The 22,170-nt window shown below is 37.4% G+C and overlaps 1 non-coding gene across 1 annotated transcript; it reads left to right on the forward strand.

Moving 5' to 3' along the window:
• Nucleotides 1-360: 360 nt before the first annotated feature.
• LOC128290820 (small nucleolar RNA R71) lies at nt 361-467 on the forward strand. The gene has a single exon (XR_008280605.1). It is a non-coding gene; the product is annotated as a small nucleolar RNA R71 (small nucleolar RNA).
• Nucleotides 468-22,170: the final 21,703 nt, after the last annotated feature.

Genomic DNA, 22,170 nt, shown 5'->3' on the forward strand with positions numbered 1-22,170 from the left:
TTTTCCATGCTGTGGCCATAGGATTGATATTCCGAATTGATTGATCCCCCTCTACTGACTTCACAGTACATTACTGGATGAACCTGCGAAGAACCAAGTAAACTATCAATCTTTTTGTTTAGAAGTTCTACCTAGTTTGACAGCATAGTAATCGAATCGATGTTATAAACGCATGCTGTTTTAGTTGGCTTAGTCCTCATGACTTGCCACTGATATTTATTCAGTGACATCTTTTCAATAAATTCGTAAGCCTCTTCAGGTGTTTTGTTATTGATGGTTCCCCCGGCTGCTGTATCAATCATCTGTCTTGTCAAGGGGTTCACACCATTGTAGAATGTTTGAACTTGCAACCATAGAGGTAATCCATGGTAAGGACACCTTTGCAGTAGGTCCTTGTATCTTTCCCATGCATCGTAAAGAGTTTCTAAGTCCATCTGCACAAACGAAGAGATATCATTACGTAAATTGGCCGTTTTAGCCGGTGGAAAATATTTTAATAAAAATTTTTCGATCATTTGTTCCCAAGTAGTAATTGACCCTCGTGGTAACAAGTTCAACCACTGTTTAGCTTTGTTCCTCAATAAAAAAGGAAATAACCTAAGACGAATGGCATCGTCAGAAACGCCATTAATTTTAAATGTATCGCAGAATTCCAGGAAATTTGCCAAGTGAGTGTTTGGATCCTCATCCTGCAAACCATCAAACTGAACAAATTGATGCATCATTTGAATAGTGTTAGGTTTTAGTTCAAAATTATTCGCAGCTACAGTCGGTCTAACTATGCTTGATTCAGTTCCTGTTAAAGAAGGTTTAGCATAATCATACATAGTGTGCAGAGCAGGATTTTGATTAACAGCAATTGCAGGAGGTAACGAATTTTCGTGGTTTTCAGCTATCTCCTTGTTGGGGTTTGAATATCGTCCTCTTGCTCGTTATTTGTGTATCTTAAGCTTCGCTTTATTTCTCTTCGGTTTCTACGAGCTCTGCGATCGATTTCTTCTTAAAAAAGTAGTGGTCCTAATGAGTTTCTTCTAGTCATAAACTATAAAAACCTGCCAAGAGAAAGAGAAAGTAAATTAATAAATAATAATAAAAATAAAATAAAATTATCTTGCAAGAAAAATAAATGGCTAAAGTAATAAAACTTGAGTGTTCCTAAATCTTAGTTCCCCGGCAACGGCGCCAAAAACTTGATATGTGATTTTGTGTGATAAGCTTTATAAATTTATAATTAATCGTTCATGAAACTAACTATTATCACGATGTAGGCAAGTGTACCTATCGAACAGTAGTATAGTTTTAGCAAGACCGGATTGTCGAACCCAAAGGAACTAAAAGTACTAGTAATGACTGTCTTTTTATTATCTAGCCTAAGAATAATGAGGTTTGTTTTAATAACTAATTAACTAAACTAAGAAACCACAGAAAATAGAATTGGGGGATTACTTTTGAAAAGCGATTGAATTAAGACAATACCTAAGGAAAATCCACCTAGACTTCACTTGTTATTTGACTCTGAATCGGATGATTTATTCATTTGACTTGATCCGTAGAAATCCCTAAGTTATATTATTATCCCTCTCGAGACTAACAACATCTAACCCTAGGTTGAATAATTGAAACCTCTTTCTAATTAACTTCCTAGGGTTGCATTAACTCGATCTATGGATCCCCTTATTAGGTTTCACCCTAATCCGGAAAAATCTTGTCACCCTATCTCTAAGCGAGCAATCAACTCTGCTTAATTATGACAATTGTACTCTTAGACAAGGTCTATTCCTCCTCTGAATAAGAGCTTAGCTTGAATCAATATCTTGGAATATCAAAACAAGAATTAAGAACACATAATTAAGAACAAGTCAAATATTTATCATACAATTCAGAAAATAATAACAAGATTCGTCCTAAGTTTCATTCCCCTTAGATATTTAGGGGATTTAGTTCATAACTAAAAAGGAAAACATCTCAGAAGAATAATGAATACAAAACATAAAGAAAACCCAAAACTCCTGAAGGGAAATTGAGGGGAGATCTTCAGTCTTAATAATGAATCCAGCTTCTGAGATGGATCAATCAGCTTCCTTCGAGGAATTCCTTCCTTCCTCTTTCTGCCTCCCTTTTCCTCCTCCTTTAGGGTGTATTTATAGGGTTTGGAATGCCTAAAAGCCCTCAAAATTAGCCTTTTCTGAATTGGACTCAAGTTGGGCTCGGCAGGGACACGCCCTTATGCGATTTGCTTCAGGCCGTGCTCGAGCTTGTTAGAATGGCACGGGCGTGTGTTCTACCCATGTGAGTCGTGCTTCGATTCTACCCAATTGACATGGCTGTGTGGTCTGCCCGTATGAGGAAGTCCAGGCCGTGTTAATTTTGTACGTTGGCCCATTTTCTCCGTTTTTGGCCCGTTTCTCGTTCCTTTCACTCTCCTATGCTCACCTAAGTATAAAATATGAAATTAAGGTATTAGGAGCATCGAATTCTCCAACTTTAAGGAGAAATCATCCATAAAATGTGCTAAGCATGGGATAGAAATATGTATAAATTACGGTTTATCAACGGTCCAAAAAAAAGTTGCCTAAATCCTTTTCAACATTCCATACTTCATAGGATTTCGCCTCAAGAAACTACTAAGTCAATTCTAGAGACTTAAACTTTCATGCATGCCTAACTTTCTTAAGGAACTAAAAATTTTATGGTATGATTTGCATGCTTTATTAAAAATACATTTATGTCATATTTCAGTTAACTTAACAATTATTGAAATAATTGAACTTTATTCATACTGAATTTTAGCATACTTAACAAAATTTCAAATTTTTAAACAAAATATAACCTAATCATAACTGAAAGAAAAATTAATTCTGAGAGGAAATAATTTTAATTTTTCTGTTCCCCCTACTTAAGATGAACAATGTCCTCATTGTTAAAAGTTAATAGATACTATACACCAGGAGGGATTCTAAAGAAGAGGATGTGAGTCAATTTAACTGCTTAAGTACCAAGCTCTCTCTAGATCCAATCCTAGACATGTATATATCTATTGCCACACTTTGTACTTTGCAACTTGTTCATTTTTATTTATGATTTCCAACTCTTGTTTTATTATGCGAAAATAAAAAATCCTAATAAAACCTAATCTTATTAAATAACCTAAGAACAGAAATAAAATAAAGTCAAGATACTCTCTTTTTATTTATTTGCAGATCCCTCTAAATTCAACTCATCTTTTGCTCCATCGTCTTTGTTTTTGCATGAATCACTTCTTTTCCTCTTCAATAGTGGACTCATGGCTCAAATATGAAATTTGGAAACACAGGCAAAAAAATAAAACTGGTCATTGTATATTTTTCGTAAGAGCGCTTTTCATTGAGTCATCCTATATTTTTGAATATCTCCAATAAGCTTGTTGCTACCACTGTTTATGTTGCATGATTTCCATCACTTTTGACAGCTCATCTCAAAGATCTGGGTGAGGCAATTGAGTCTTGAACATTGAAGTTGTGACGTCAGGTTCGGTTAATGGTTCCATTGGTTCTGCCTTATCAGGGATTTTAGCTGGCTGCATTGGTCCAATTTCTGTGGGATCTTATTCTTCTTTTTCAGGATCCTTAGTCTCTTCATCTCGTTGCTGTAGAACAGAGACTCCAGTTATTCGGTAGAGGTTCCAATCTGTGATTGTACCCTGGCTATAACATGTCTTCTTTACGTTTGCAAAAAATTTAGCTTTCAAGCACAAAATAGTTATCGTAAAAGGAAAGTAAGCTGGGCTAGAATGTCTAGCAGCAATATTCTGCATTTCCCTTAGGATGATTTTTTCCTACATCAGTGGTCTTTCTTGTTAAAATTAAGTATAATAAGACCATTCACTCCAATGAAATTGTAGTCCCATGTGAAATGGGCATAAGGCTGAATCAAATGAAATAGAACCATACCTTCGCTAGTGGTATCAAATATTCTCTGTGAATTCCTTGCTTTGAAATAGTCCACTTAGAACCTAGAGCTGTAAGTTCCTCGAGAATTTCTTACAGATTTTTAGACTCAATATTGCTCATCAAGGAAGAATATTCATCGTATTCAAAATCAGGTAATTCAAAGAATTCATTAATAGCGTTTGAGGTTATTGATACCTTGATTCTGTGAACAGAAACTTCCATCAATTTGCTTGAGGTAAAATTCGCATAAAATTCACAAACTAACTCCTTATCTACACTAGGTCTTTTCTCACCAAATATTTCCCAATTGAGAGCTTCAGTAATTTGTCGAATACGCGCCATGAAATCAGTATAGTTGCTTTCTTTTAGCGTAAAGCCTTTTTCTGGGTGCATCTGTTGATTCTTGAAAATGCTTTCATATCTCGCTTTGGCTTCTTCACAGTGGAATTTATTTTGTGATTCGTCAATTTGGGCAGAGGCAAGAGTTCTCTTACGAGGCATTATTAACTTGAACATAAGATGGAAAAAAATATTTTCTCAAAAATTTAATTAGTATAAAATATTAATAATTCAATATATTGGAAAATTAAATAATTAAATAAAATAAAAATTTAGGAGAAAAATTTGTCTTACCACCTTTTTATAAAAATTAAGAACTCAAAGAAAATAAATATAGAGCAAAAGGGGTTGGTTTAGGGATGGTTGTAGGGTGTCTTGATGGTGTGGTGCGATAGGCAAGGATGTCAGTGAGAGTAGCAATAAGCAGTGTGAGCAGATATGTAAGCAGCAGGAGGCACTGCCGGACGGATCCTTGCGTGAGCAGCAGGGCATGTGTATGCTGCCCAGATGCGAGGAAATGGGTAGTAAGTAGGTGCGTCAAGCAGGCCTGACGAGCTGATAGAGCTGGACATGCGGCAAGTACGGCGACAAGTAGTAGGCTGCTGGCGCGCACAGTGTGCGTGGAGGCTGCCGGGTGTGTACGTGGGCTATTGCTAGGCATGAGGGTCACATGCAGAGCTGGGTGGTGATGTGGCTAGAGGGTTTGGCATTAGGTGATTTGGTACTTGGTGGGTTATGGATACTAGGATTGATGGAGGGATGAGTAAAAAAAGGGCAAAAGTGGGTGAAATTTATAGTGAAAGGAGTAGGAGTTTAATTAGAATTCTTAGAACAAATTAATAATTAAGATATTCCAAGTTCTACTTCTATATAGAGTTAACAACAATTAATAATTAATATAATGCATATTAAATTATTATTTGCTACTAACTTATTAAAGATAAATATTGAATAAAATATGATCACATTTAAACTAACCCTAATTTATGTAAAGTTGATAATAATTAATATATATTATAATAGATATAATTATATATTAATGATTATCACCTTATTTATTAAATTAAATTAAAAACATTTATTCTAGATGACTTTTGAAAATAATTTAAAAAAAGACATCTAATTTTTAGTATTTACAAAAGAGAAACCAAATTTTGAAAATAGTTCAATTCAAGACCTAGACTTAAAGAAAATTTGAAATTCAGTTGCAATTTAAAACTTGGATCAAAATTGACCCTTTTATTTGAAAACTAAAAATTTATTTTGACATATAGGGAATAATTTGTTGGAAGATTATGTTAAAATCAATTCCCAGGAAAGATTGGAGGGGTCACAAGTAGTCCCGCTAAAGGTCCAATCCCCTAGACAGAATTATTTAAACATGCTAATCCCGAAAATATACCCTAAATTATTTATTTAAAAAGAAAAACAAGAAAAAAAAATATCTGATAAAGTGAATGAGATTTGATCCCGTTTAATTTTATCTCCCTAGTAATGTTTTAAGCGCTGAGCTATAACACCTCTTACCCATATTCAATGCCGGAATAGGGTTACAGAGCATTACCGAACTTACAACACATTTAAACATTCAATTCACATATAATTTCATGTTTCAAGCAAGCATTAATCAAAATCAATCATAATGTCCCTATAACGAGCCTACGAGGCCCTAAACATACATTGAAAATGGTTCGGGACTAAACCGATAGCTTGAGAAATTTTTTTACGAAACTTATAAAATTTTCATCAAAACAGGGGACACATGCCCGTGTGGCCCTACCGCGTGTCTCACACGGCCACCAGACATGCCCGTGTCACAGGCTGTGTGGACATTCGAAATGTGAGCACATGGCCATGTCCCAGCCCGTGTCCAACCCCGTGTAACTATCTGCTTGGGTCATGCGGCCAACACACATGCCCGTGTGGCTAGCCCGTGTGCCTTAAAAATGACCATACACGCCCGTGTGTTAGGCCGTGTGCTAGGCCGTACCAAACTTGTAAGATATACTGATTTATGCCACACGGCCAAGTCACACGCCTGTGTGTGAGGCCGTGTGGAGCATACTAATTTGATTTAAATTTCAACTCTAGGGGACACACGGCCGTGTAACATAACCGTGTGTTACACACGGCTGAGACACACGCCCGTGTGGACAAAAATAGGCTATTTATCAAGCCATTTTTCCACCCTATCTTAAATGTACCTACACCACATCTTTTAATACCAATACAAGGCATAAATATTCTTTCAAGCCAACCAAATTCATGTCTAAAATCATGCTATTTCATTATCATCAACCACAAAGCTTAATAACAACAATTGACCATTTTGAATATATGCCAAAATCACAGCCAAAGCCATCTAAATAATCCATTACATATACAATACTTTTGCCTACACATAACATGCTAACACATCTTCAATATCAATCTATTACTACCTTCAATACTAAATCCCAATAAGCCATTCACAAAACAATTATAAACCACACATCAAAGGCAATTTGCACATATATATACATCCAAGAGAACCAAAATGAGCCAATTCTCATGGCTATGCACAAGACCAAATATTTAACATTTACAAGACATTTCCAATAACCAAATCCATTAACAACACATATACCAAAATTCCTATACATGCCATATACTCGAAACTTAAGTTTAAAAGTACCAATTTGATAATTGGATAGTGTGATGCGATCTCCGACGATCACCGAGTTCGAGTTAGCTTTGAAAACTATAAAATATATAGAAATACACAAAGTAAGCTTTATAGCTTAGTAAGCTCGTATGACATAAATTCGATATAATCATAAACACATAATTCAACCATTGATCATAAGTATAAGAATTCACATCAACTAACAAACCTTTCAATAACTTATTCACAAAACTATATACCTTCTTCACCATTTCTTCGATCCAAAGCTAATATGGTTTATGCACATACCTGTACCATCTGGTACGAATCTCATACACATTCTTGTCTTTCATTTACCCGTTGAACCGTTCAGAATAGAAGTTGGATACTCAAGGGTCTCACACGATAAGTACCTATACCATGGCCCGAAGCCAAATCAAGGTAACTTATCTCCGAAGTACTGATATCATGGCTTGAAGCCAAATCAGCCGTTATGCATGGCCCGAAGCCAAATCGGTATAACTTGCACCCGAAGTGCTATATCATGGCCCGAAGCCAACTCAATGTATCCCTAATTACATGTCATTAACATCTTAAACTATTCGTAAGGTTCGATCGGGATTTTGAATGTCTAATTATTGTCAAGTCAAGGTTCGACCGGGATTTTGAATGTCAAATTGTCATCAAATCACTATCGTTCATATCCCCCTAATAAACCATGATTTATACATATTTTTACCCATGCTTGGCATATTTATGAATGAATTTTCCTTGGTTTTAGTGAATTTGATGCTCCTAATCCTTTAATTTCATGTTTTACACTCAAGAGAGCTTAGAATAGAAAAAAGAGCAAAAAACAGGCCAAAAATGGACAAATTGGGCATAAAATAGTGTTTCACACGGCCTAGGCACTTCCACACTGGTAAACCACAAACCCGTGTAAGGCACACGGGCAGACCACACTCCCATGTGTCATAGCTGTGTCTACTAGAAACCAACTCAGAATTACACATGGTTTGAGCACTTGCACACGGGCGTGGCACACGTTGGAATTGTGTCTTGTCCAGCGAAAGGAGGTAAATGATGATGATTTTGAGATAGGTAAGATAAAAGCGGAACTGAATTCCAAAAAACTTTCATTGAAACAGAAGAACTACGAGGGTATTGAGGTAAAGAATGAAGTAAAATGTAACACCCCGTACCCGAGTCCGTTACCGGAGTCGAACACAAGGTGCACACAGACTTAACTTAATTAACTTCACAGTCCATTTAAAAATTTCTAGACAAGCTGGTTACTGCATCACTGTCCCCTTAAAAATCATATCTTGAGTTTCAAAACTCAAAAATCGGTTTAATAATTTTTCCCTGAAAATACACTCATATGTCCATCTACAGATTTTTTTATAGAATTTTTGGTAGAGCCAATTAGTACAGTTTATTAGTTAAAGTCTCCCCTATTCCAGGGTTCGACTACACTAACCTTCATGCATTACGAATTGGATATCTCCCTGTACAGGGCTTCAATACTGATGCCGTTTAGTTCTATAGAAACTAGACTCAAGGAGGAATCTATACATATATGGTATGACTCCTAATTATCTCTGGTTAATTTACAATGAATTTCCAAAGTCGGAACAGGGAATCCAGAAACCGTTCTAGCCCTGTTTCACGAAAACCTAAATATCTCTTAACATACAACTCATATGACCGTTTCGTTTCTTCCATATGAAAGTAGATTCATCAAGGTTCATTTAAATAATTTATTCACTATTTAATTCCATTCCTGATATTTTTAGTGATTTTTCACATCCACACCACTGCTGCTGTCAGCATCTGTTTTCAAGGTAAACTTTACCTATTTCGTGGTTTCCATGGACCAACTAGAGTTTTGTCATACATAGGTCCACATATAATCATATTTAGCCATTCCAATGGCTGATCATTTGCCCAACACTTCCATTCCAGTCCATAGTCACATCATGAAACCATACATATATACATAAACACAAATGGTCTAATGCCATACTCCACTTTTACGAGCCATTTTCGCATGGCTGTACACACATACATCACAAAACGTACTTGAAAAACAACAAAGGGTAGTCCTATACATCATGTGCAAACATATATACATATAGGTGCAAGGGCCGAATCTCAAGTTGATTATAACCAAATATAAACATATATCCAAAACACAAATCTTACCTACCATGCAATAAGCATAAATCATTCTTATGGATATACCATGGCCGAATACATCACAACACCATACCATTTCAATTTTGGTCATGGTTAAACAAAGAACTTAATATCTCACTCAAAAATGCTAAAAAGAAAATCCAAGAATCATCAACCCACCATCACATATATCATCAACAAGCTTCATATTTAGCATGCAATGGCATTAACACAAAATCCACCTTGGTCGAACATCATTCCCATGACATAGCAAAGATTTGAACCATGGGCTAATTAGAACTCAAGCTAGCAACTAAAAACATGCATGAATCTCATGGCACAACCTCAACATACCTTAATCTAGATACAAGTATGGCCAAACCTCCTCCTAATCCTCTTCCAAACCAAGCATGAAGCAAAAACTCCTCCCTTCTTCCTTAGAATTTTCAGCTCAAAGAAATGAAAAAGGATGAACAAAATTTTCTTTTCTTTTTCTTCAACTCACGGCAATGGGGGTAACACTCACACATTCCCCTTTTTTTTTCTTTTCCATTTCTTTATTACCCATAACCATTAATTTATTTTTTTCCTCCCATGATGCACCAACATAACATGTCTATGACATGTTTTGCCCATAATCCCTTGTCATGGCCGGCCACTAGCTATTAGGGGGGGGAATTTGACATGCAAGTCCTCCCTTTTGATTACATGCACTATTAGGTCCTTATAGATTAGTCTATCACATTTCAAAAGTGTCACACAAGTCTTAATAACTGAATTCACATGCAATCGACTAAACCGAAGCTTGAAATTTTCACACATTCATAAATACATATTATAGACAATAAATATTACGCTCAAACATTTCGGTGACTCGGTTTAGCGGTCTCGAAACCACTTCCCGACTAGGGTCAATTTTGGGCTGTTACAACTCTCCCCCACTTAAGAAATTTTCGTCCTCGAAAATCTTACCGGTAAATAGGTTTGGATAATGCTCTTTCATAGAGTTCTCGGGTTCCCAAGTAGCTTCTTCCATCCCGTGTTTGAGCCATAACACTTTTACTAACGGAACCCTTTTGTTTTGCAACTCCTTCACTTCACGAGCTAGGATACGAATCGGTTCTTCTTCATAACTCATATCGGCTTGAATTTCAACCTCTGATGGACTAATTATGTGCGACGGATCAGATCTATAACGTCGAAGCATCGAAACATGAAAGACGTCGTGAATCTTTTCAAGTTCAGGGGGCAAAATCAAACGATACGCAATTGGACCGACTCGTTCGGATATTTCATATGGCCCGATGAACCTCGGACTCAATTTGCCCTTACGCCCAAATCTGAGTATCTTTTTCCAAGGTGAAACTTTAAGAAATACTTTGTCTCCCACCTAATACTCAATGTATTTTCGTTTCAGATCCGCGTACGACTTCTGACGATCGGAGGCTATCTTCAGATTTTCACGGATTACTTTTACTTTCTGTTCAGCATCTTTAATCAAATCCACTCTGAAAATTTTGCTTTCACCGAGCTCGGTCCAAAACAATGGTGTACGGCATTTACGCCGCACAAGGCCTCGTAAGGTGCCATCTTAATACTTGATTGAAAACTATTGTTGTGCGAATTCAATCAAAGGTAAATACCGCTCCCATGAACCATCGAACTCGAGGATGCAACATCTCAACATATCCTCAAGTATTTGAATTATCCGCTCGGATTGACCATCGGTTTGGGGTGAAAGGCGGTGCTGAAATGCAACTTGGTACCCAAAGCTTCTTGCAATTTCTTCCAAAATCGCGAGGTGAATCTCGGATCTCTATCCGACACAATGTAAATCGGTACCTCGTGTAATCTCACAACTGAGAAACGTATAATTCAGCTAGTTTATTCAATGAAAATCCAGACGACGGGATAAAGTGAGCCGACTTAGTCAGTCTATCAACAACAACCCAAATCGCATCCTTATTACTTGCTGACAATGGCAGTCCGGACACAAAGTCCATTGTGACTCGATCCCATTTCCACTCGGGTATTGTGATCGGCGGAAGTAACCCTAAAGGCACTTGATGTTCCGCTTTCACTTGTTGACATATTAAACATCTCGAAACAAAGTCGGAGATGTCTCGTTTCATACCATGCCACCAAAACCGACGTTTCAAATCGTTGTACATCTTCGTACTCCCCGGGTGAATTGACATTCGGCTACAATGGGCTTCGTTCAGAATTATCGAAATAAGTTCTAAATTTCTTGGAATACACAAACGATTTCTGAACCTCAAACAACCGTCATCATCAACTTGAAACTCTGATTCCACATTCGGAACACATTCAGCCCGTTTCGCAACCAATTCATCATCGACTTTCTGAGCTTCACGAATTTGATGAATCAATAATGGTTTGGCCTTTAATTCGGCTATTAACACATTGTTGGGTAGAATGCACAAGTGTACATTCATCGCAGTAAAGCAAAAAGTGATTTTCGCTTAAGGCGTCCGCAACCACATTAGCCTTTCCCGGTGATAATCAATGACCAGCTCATAATCTTTCAACAACTCAAGCCAACGCTTTGTCGAGATTCAAGTCTCTTTGAGTCCTCAAATATTTGAGACTTTTGTGATCCGAAAATACATGGCACTTCTCACCAAATAAGTAATGTCACCATATTTTCAAGGCGAATACGATGGCAGCTAATTCGAGGTCATGGGTCGGATAATTTTTCTCATGTGGCTTTAATTGTCTCGACGATAGGCCACAACTCGACCTTCTTGCATCAATACGCAACCTAACCCAAGTAGGAGGCGTCACTATAGATGACAAACTCTTTGGCTGATTCGGTCGCACTAAAATTGAGCTTCACAAATAAGTTTTCAGTTGATCAAAACTTTTCGACATTTTTCCGTCCATTCAACTTAACATCTTTTGAAGTAGCTTCGTCATGGGTGTGGCTATCATCGAGAATCCTTTTACAAACCGTCTTCAGTAGTAACCAAGTCCCAAAAAGCTCGAATAATATTTCTGAGGCTTCCAGCTAAGTATGGCTGAAATTTTGCTCGGTCGACTCGAATACCCGATGCGATACCACATGACCCAAGAAGCTAACCTCTCTAACCGTAACTCACACTTGCTGAACTTAGCATATAACCGCTTATCCCGTAAAATTTGCAACACTAATCTCGGTGTTCAAGATGTTCGGTCTCATCTCTTGAATAGACCAAGATGTCGTCAATGAACACAACTACGAACCGATCCAAATCTGCTCAAGATCCGATTCATCAAATCCATAAATACCGTAGGGCATTAGTGAGCCCGAACGGCATCACTAAGAACTCGTAGTGACCGTACTCGCTCAAAGCGCTTTTGGGTACGTCCAATCTCGAATCCATGGCGATAATAACCCGATCTCAAATCTATCTTTGAAAACACCGAGGCTCCCTTAGTTGATCAAACAAATCATCAATACGCTGTAACGGATATTTATTCTTTATTGTCACTTTATTCACCGACGATAGTCAATGCACAACCTCATGGTTCCGTCCTTCTTTTCACAAACAATACTGGTGCACCCTAAGGTGAGAAACTTGGTCGAGCGAAACCTCTATCCGTCAATTCTTGCAACCGAAGCTTTCAACTCTTTTAACTCGGTTGGTGCCATACGATCACGGAGCTATCGAAATCGGCGTAGTCCTGTGTACAAGCTCAATACCAAACTCTATCTCCGAACAGTGGCAAACCCGGTAATTCTTCAGGGAAAACATCCGGGTATTCACAAACCACCGGCACGGATTCGGGTTTTATTTCTAACTCCTTATCATAAAGTACATACACAAGGTATGCTTCGCACCCCTTTCTTACATATTTCTGGGCCAACATTGATGATATTACAGCTGGCAACCCCTTTAAGTCCGTAGACTCAACTTGGATCATCTCGTTATTTGCGCACCTCAAATCAATAGTCTTGCTTTTGCAATTCACAACCGCATCATGCACGGTCAACCAATCCAAACCAAGAATAACATCAAATTCATCGAACGTCAAAAGCATCAAGTCCGCTGGAAAACAGGAATCTCGAATTACTAGGGGACATTTCTTACACACTTTGTCGACAAGCACGTAACGACCCAAGGGATTAGACACCCGAATTACGAACTCAAGAGACTCAATAGGTAAAGTCTTCTTTGGATGCTAAGGTTTCGCATATATAAGAGTGAGTAGAACCAGGTCAATCAAAGCAATCATATTAGTATCAAAGAGAGTGAAAGTACCAGTAATAACATCCGGCGAGGAAGCATCCTCGCGTGCGGCAGATAGCATAAGCCCTAGCAGAGCGCGAGCCTCGGATCTGGTCGTAGCATCTCTAGATCCTCTCGACCACCACTAGCATTGCCCGTATTCCCGGATGGTCTACCTCGGCGGTGGTAGCACCGGTTTCCCACTCGATTTATATTCTGCTCAGGCAACCTCGGGCAATCTTTAATGAAGTGGTCGATCGATTCGCACTTGTAACAGGAGCGGTCATGGAACCTACAACTTCCGTAATGCCATTTGCCACAATATTGGCACTCGTTCTCTCTCGACGATCATTTCCAACACCGGCGATCAAGTGACTCGTGTGCTCACAAGGGTCGATCGCGATCTCGTCTAAAAGGCCCGGTGCCTCTAGACCGCCCATATCATCACGAAATTTCTTTGATGCTGTTGAAGAGACTTTCCGATGATCTTTTACTTAAACTCTCCAGTTCCCACATCAACTTTTTGTTTTTCTTTTCTAAGCTCTTGACTTTACAAGCTCGCTCGACAAGTACTACGAACTCTCGTATTTCAAGAATGCCAACGAACATTTTATATCTTCATTCAGCCCATCCTCGAAGCGTTTACACATGATAGCCTCGGACGAAATACATTCCCGAGCGTATCTACTAAGTCTAACAAATTTTCGCTCGTAATCGAGAATCGACATAGAACCTTGCTTAAGCTCAAGAAATTCCTTCCGCTTTTGATCAACAAATCTCGATGATATACTTTTTCGAAACTCGCTTTGGAAAAACTCCTAAGTTACTTGCTCTCGGGCACAATGTAAGTCGAGTACTCCACCAATAGTAGGCGAATCGCGTAGCAAGGAGATAGTACACTTTAGGCATTCATCGTGTACAAGATAGCTCATCGAGTAATCTTGATAGTGTTGTCCAACCAAAATTCAGCTTGCTCGGCATCGTCGCTATCCGTAGCTTTAAATTCAGTAGCCCCATGTTTTGGATTCATCAATCTGGGGCTTATTTGACCTTATTTGGTCGATTGTTGGAGGTATTGTAGGTGCGGGGTTATATTAGTCGGAATGGAGGTTGTGGAACAGTAGATTAGTTCGAATGTATTGGTTGAACCAATCATTCATCACACTATAAAAGGCTTGCCTAGCCTCATCATTCGGATTGCTAGCAATAGGTTGAGAGTCCGCCGCAGATGTCCCTTGTGCGGAGCAGCGCCACACTCTCCACATCATTAGCTATCGCTCGGTTGGGATCGGGATCCATTAATATGAATAAACACAAATTCAAATGTCAGAAATCACCACACTATCAATTAATCACATAATGGCATGTATAGCTAGACCCAAACGTATTACGGTAGTCCTAGGATCGACTAAACTGTGGCTCTGATACCAATAAAATTATAACACCCCGTACCCGAGTCCGTTACCGGAGTCGAACACAAGGTGCACACAGACTTAACTTAATTAATTTCACAGTCCATTTAAAAATTTCCAGACAAGCTGGTTACTGCATCACTGTCGCCTTAAAAATCATATCTTGAGTTTCAAAACTCGAAAATCAGTTTCGTAATTTTTCCCTGAAACTAGACTCATATTTCCATCTACAGATTTTTTTATAGAATTTTTGGTCGAGCCAATTAGTACAGTTTATTAGTTAAAGTCTCCCCTATTACAGAGTTCGACTACACTGACCTTCATGCATTACGAATTGGATATCTCCCTGTACAGGGCTTCAATACTGATGCCGTTTGTTTCTATAGAAACTAGACTCAAGGAGGAATCTATACATATATGGAATGACTCCTAAATATCTCTGGTTAATTTACAATGAATTTCCAAAGTCGGAACAGGGAATCCAGAAACCGTTCTGGCCCTGTTTCACGAAAACCTAAATATCTCTTAACATACAACTCATATGACCGTTTCGTTTCTTCCATATGAAAGTAGATTCATCAAGGTTCATTTACATAATTTATTCACTATTTAATTTTATTCCTACTATTTTTAGTGATTTTTCACATCCACACCACTGCTGCTGTCAGCATCTATTTTCAAGGTAAACTTTACCTATTTCGTGGTTTCCATGGACCAACTAGAGTTTTGTCATACATAGGTCCACATATAATCATATTTAGCCATTCCAATGGCTGATCATTTGCCCAACACTTCCATTCCAGTCCATAGTCACATCATGAAACCATACATATATACATAAACACAAATGGTCTAATGCCATACTCCACTTTTACGAGCCATTTTCGCATGGCTGTACACACATACATCACAAAACGTACTTGAAAAACAACAAAGGGTAGTCCTATACATCATGTGCAAACATATATACATATAGGTGCAAGGGCCGAATCTCAAGTTGATTATTACCAAATATAAACATATATCCAAAACACAAATCTTACCTACCATGCAATAAGCATAAATCATTCTTATGGATATACCATGGCCGAATACATCACAACACCATATCATTTCAATTTTGGTCATGGTTAAACAAAGAACTTAATATCTCACTCAAAAATGCTAAAAAGAAAATCCAAGAATCATCAACCCACCATCACATATATCATCAACAAGCTTCATATTTAGCATGCAATGGCATTAACACAAAATCCACCTTGGCGAACATCATTCCCATGACATAGCAAAGATTTGAACCATGGGCTAATTAGAACTCAAGCTAGCAACTAAAACATGCATGAATCTCATGGCACAACCTCAACATACCTTAATCTAGATACAAGTATGGCCAAACCTCCTCCTAATCCTCTTCCAAACCAAGCATGAAGCAAAAACTCCTCCTTCTTCCTTAGAATTTTCAGCTCAAAGAAATGAAAAGGATGAACAAAATTTTCTTTTCTTTTTCTTCAACTCACGGCAATGGGGTAACACTCACACATTCCCCCTTTTTTTTTTTTTTTCCATTTCTTTATTACCCATAACCATTAATTTATTTTTTCCTCCCATGATGCACCAACATAACATGTCTATGACATGTTTTGCCCATAATCCTTGTCATGGCCGCCCACTAGCTATTGGGGGAAATTTGACATGCAAGTCCTCCCTTTGATTACATGCACTATTAGGTCCTTATAGATTAGCCTATCACATTTCAAAAGTGTCACACAAGTCCTAATAACTGAATTCACATGCAATCGACTAAATCGAAGCTTGAAATTTTCACACATTCATAAATACATATTATAGACAATAAATATTACGCTCAAACATTTCGGTGACTCGGTTTAGCGGTCCCGAAACCACTTCCCGACTAGGGTCAATTTTGGGCTGTCACATAAAATTAAAACCCTCTGTTGAAGAACCGCCTAAATTGGAATTAAAGCAATTACCAGATCATTTGCAATACGCGTTTCTTGGAGATAGTTCCACATTACCAGTAATTATTGCTTTAGATTTACAGCCAATCGAAAAGGACGAGTTACTCAAAGTTTTAAAGAAGCATAAAAGAGCCATAGCTTGGAAGATTTCTGACATAAGAGGGATTAACCCTTCTTTTTGCACACATAAAATCCTAATGGAAGATGAAGTAACACCCCTAACCCAAATCCATCGCCGGACTAAGGTTACGAGGCATTACCGGACATATTGGAACACTTTGAAATCACTTTACAATCAAAAGTCAAACATTTTCATATTATACTCAAACATAAGCATAAAGTCCCTTACTTAGGTCAATGAGACCATAAACATGCATTAAGAAGAGGTCGGGACTAAACCGAACACACTCGTAAATTTCAGAACTTAAAAAATTTTTAAATTCTGCAGAAGTCGCACGCCCGTGTGTCTAGGCCATGTGCCTCACACGGGCATCAGACACACCCATGTGAACCAGCCGTGCCAAATCAGGGTAACCATATTGACTTTTACCCACGGCCAATAGGTATGCCCATGTGCTATGGCTGTGTGATACTTAACTAGCTACTGACTTTAGCCCATGGCCATATGACACCCCCTGTCAAGGGTGTTTCATTTTTAAGAGAATATTGCTTTTCTTACATAGCCACAAGGCACGCCCGTGTCCCCTGACCGTGTGGCACAAAGCAGGCTTAGTTTAAGCCAATTTGCCACCCCTTTTTGGGTCATTCCTACAAGCAAGGAAACAAGCATATATGTACCATTTCTTTTGTCCAACTAAAACATACCATAATAGCATATTAACATCACATTCCATAAACCATTCTCAACTTTGAATTCAAACACAACTAGCCAACTCACATGGCTAAATATATACATCACAAAACATACTTTCACAACTGCTAGCCTATACATGCCATACTTCAAATATGTACATTTTTAAAGGTACCAAAATGAGGTTCGACAATGTGACGACAATCCTTGACAACCCCTGAGCTTGGTAGCTTCGACATCTACAAAAAGAATTCAAACACACACACAAAGTAAGCTTTCAAAAAGCTTAGTAAGCTCGTACTCAAATCATCAATAATATATGAATATAAAATAACAACATATGAGTATTTTCACAATTTTGATCCATAAGAACATATCGTCTCAATGACATTCACATTCATAACTTCATCTACCACTTAGGTATCATACATACCTGAATCTTTCCGTACTTGTTCACTTTCGTACTTACCTCTTGTTGAATGTTATAAGATTTTCCATAAGTTATTCGTATTTTATACATCAGCACACTTAGTGCTATAAGGTTAGCCGAAGCTAAATATTTCCACACACTTAGTACCGTCTCAAATAACCGAGACTAAGTCAGTATCATACACTTAGTGCCTCAAGTAGCCGAAGCTAATTAAATCGCACATTTAGTGCCAAAGCTAGTTTAAATCGCACACTTAGTGCCAAAACATCCATTTCATCAACATATTATCCAATTCAATTATATACAACCCATGTATAATAAAGGCATCCAAACTTACTTAACATCATATTTTAAGTACGAACTTACGTTGTACTCGAAGGTGTCGAATCGAACGTTTATTTTATAATCTTCGACTTCCCTCAATCTAAATCTGAATTCCTCTTTTCTTGATCTATAAGTATTCAAAATTAATCCTTTTATTCACCAAATAATTCAATTCAATCCATAAACACATATTTAGGGAAATTTGCGAACTAGCCTTCACATTTTCACATTTCGACACTTTAGTCCCTATTTCAAAAAATCAGAAAATACACATAATTTGCATGTACACAAGCTTAGCCAAATTCTCTTAGTACTCATACTAGAACATACATTTCATTTATTTCACATTTTAGTCCCTCAAAATAACATTTTCACAAATTAGCCCAATTTGCTCAAATCCAACTAAAATCCAAAGACAAGACATGTAAACTCAACATCAAGCTTTCATATTTCACCATTTAACAACACAAAGCTCATGAATTCATCCACGACACATTTCAAAATTATCATCAACTTCTCAAATTTAAGCATGGGCTTTATAAAACACAAAACAATGATCTCAAAAATGTAAAAATCATAGAAATCCAACCAAAACTCATACCTCAATCAAAGCTTTCAATGGCCAAATGAAATGAAGCTTAAAGCCCTTTTTCCCTAAAAAGATGAACAAAATGGCCACACTTTGATTTGTTTTGATTAATATTAACATAATAATCAATTTCCCATTTTGCCCCTTCCATTAAACCATTAAAATTCACCTAACACATGCCTTTTATGACCATTCAAACTTCCAATAGTTAAATAACCACATAAGGACCTTTACTTTAGAAAGGCAACTCAAGTAAGCACTTTAACATCTAGCACACAGCTTTTACAATTTATGTGATTTGGTCCTTTTTGCAAATGAAACACACAAACAGTTAAATTTTTACACGAGACTTTCACACATGTCAATTCACTTATAACGACACGGAAATTAATATTAAAATATTTTATTTTATTATTTTATTATTTTATTTTCTAACTAGGATTTGTGGTCCCAAAACCACTACTCCGATTAAGGTCAAAATCAGACTGTTACAATTATCCCCCCTTAGGGATTTTTGTCCCCGAAAATCTTACCGTTAAACAGATATGGATATTGCTTTTTCATAGCATCTTCAGGCTCCCACGTGGCCTCTTCAATACCGTGCCAATGCCACATCACTTTAACTAATGGAATCTTCTTATTACGTAACTCTTCAACCTCCCGCGCTAATATTCGGATCGGCTTTTCTTCGTAAGTCATATCAGACTGAATTTTGATCTTAGACGGAGGAATTACATGCGAAGGATCTGATCTGTATCGTCGACGCATCGATACGTGAAATACATTATGAATCTTTTCTAGCTCTGGTGGCAACAACAATCTATATGCAACCAGCCCAATACGCTCGATGATTTCATACGGCCCGATAAATCTTGGACTCAATTTGCCTTTTCTACCAAATTGAAGCACTTTCTTCCACGGAGACACTTTCAAAAACTTTTTCTCACCGATATCAAACTCAATATCTTTTCTTTTCAAATCTGTATATGATTTCTGACGATCAGAAGCTACTTTCAAACTATCTCAGACCACTTTCACTTTCTGTTCAGGTTCTTTTATCAAATCAACCCCGTGAATCTTATTTTTGCTAAGCTCTGACCAATACAAAGGTGTACGGCATTTACGACCGTATAAAGCTTCACATGGTTCCATTTTGATGCTAGACTTAAAACTGTTATTATAAGCGAATTCAATCAAAGGTAAATATTGTTCCCACACACCTTCAAATTCTAGAATGCAACATCTCAACATATCCTCAAGTATCTAAATAATCCGTTCAGATTGACCATCTATTTGCAGATGATAAGCAGTGCTAAAATGCAGTTTAGTACCCAGAGCATCTTGCAACTTCTTCCAAAATCTTAACGTGAATCTCGGATCTCTGTCTGACACTATAGACAATGGCACACCATGCAATCTCACTATATTAGAAATGTATAATTTAGCTAATCTATCAAGCGAATAATCAGATCAAACTGGAATAAAATGAGCTGATTTTGTCAAACGATTAACTACAACCCAAATGGCATCTTTCTTTCTCGGAGATAAAGGTAATCCCGACACAAAGTCCATGGTCACTCGATCCCATTTCCACTCCGGAATCATAATCGGTTGTAGTAACCCAGACGACACTTGATGTTCAGCTTTAACTTGCTGACAAGTCAAACATTTAGAAACAAATTCAGAGATATCTCTTTTCATTCCAGACCGCTAATAATTTTGTTTCAAATCATTATACATTTTCGTACTGCCTGGATGCATCGATAACCGACTACTATGGGCTTCACTCAAATCATTTGAATTAACTCTAGATTTCTCGGAACACAAATCTCATCTCGAAATCTTAAGCAATTATCTTTGTCAACTCTGAATTTTGAATCAGTCCTTACATTACATTGAGCTCGTTTAGCTAAAATCTCATTTTCAATTTTCTAAGCTTCAATAATCTGCTGTAAAAATAAAGGTCTTGCTTTCAATTCAGCTAAACTTGAACCATCATCAGGCAGAACTAAATGAGCATTCTTCGCACACAAAGTAAATAATGATTTTCGACTCAAAGCATCTGCAACAACATTTTCTTTTCCCGGGTGATAATCAATCACAAGTTCGTAGTCTTTCAACAATTCTAACCATATTCTCTGTCGCAAATTCAAATCTTTCTGAGTCATCAAATACTTCAAACTCTTATGATCAGAAAACACATGACATTTCTCACCAAACAGATAGTGATTCCAAATCTTCAAAGCAAACACTATAGCAGCTAACTCTAGGTCGTGAGTCAGATAATTCTTCTCATGTGGCTTCAACTGTCTCTAAGCATAAGCAATAACTTTTCCTTCTTGCACTAATACACAACTGAGTCCATTCAATGAAGCATCACTGTAAACAACAAATTCTTTACCTGATTCAGGTTGTACCAAAATTGGAGCTTCAGTCAACACGGCTTTCAACTGATCCAAACTGTTTTGACATTTTTCAGACCACTCAAACTTCACATCTTTTTGGGGCAATTTTGTCAACGGAGTCGAAATCATCGAGAAACCTTTTACGAATATTCTATAGTATCCAGCAAGTCCCAAAAAACTACAGACTTTAAAAACATTTCTCAGAGTCTTCCAATCCAAAATAGTTGAAATCTTACTCAGATCAACTCGGATACCGAAAGTTGATACAATATGACCCAGAAAACCCACTTCTCGTAACCAAAACTTGCATTTACTGAACTTTGCATATAACTATTTCTCTCACAAAGTCTGTAACACTATTCTCAGATGCTCGGCATGTTCGAATTTGACACGTGAATAAATCAATACGTCATCAATGAAGATTACAACAAATTGATCTAAATACGGTTTGAAAATTCTATTCATCAAATCCATAAAGATAGCAGGTGCATTAGTCAATCCGAAAGGCATAACTAAAAATTCATAATGGCTGTACCTTGTTCTGAAAGCAGTATTTGGAATATCTGAATCTTTCACTCGTAGCTGATAGTAGCCCAATCTCAAATCTATTTTTGAAAACACAGTAGCTCCTATCAACTGATCAAAGAAATCATTAATTCGGGGCAAAGGATACTTATTCTTGACAGTCACTTTATTCAACTGATGATAATCTATAAACATTCTCATCGTACCGTCTTTCTTTTTCACAAATAAAACTGGAGCACCCCAAGGTGAGAAACTCGGTCTAGCAAATCCTCTATCGGTCAATTCATGCAACTGAGACTTTAATTATTTTAACTCGATCGGAGCCATTCTATACGGAGATATCAAAATCGGAATAGTACCAGGTATCAATTCTATG

The sequence above is a fragment of the Gossypium arboreum genome, chromosome 3 (genome assembly GCF_025698485.1).
Source record: "Gossypium arboreum isolate Shixiya-1 chromosome 3, ASM2569848v2, whole genome shotgun sequence".
NCBI lineage: Eukaryota > Viridiplantae > Streptophyta > Magnoliopsida > Malvales > Malvaceae > Gossypium > Gossypium arboreum.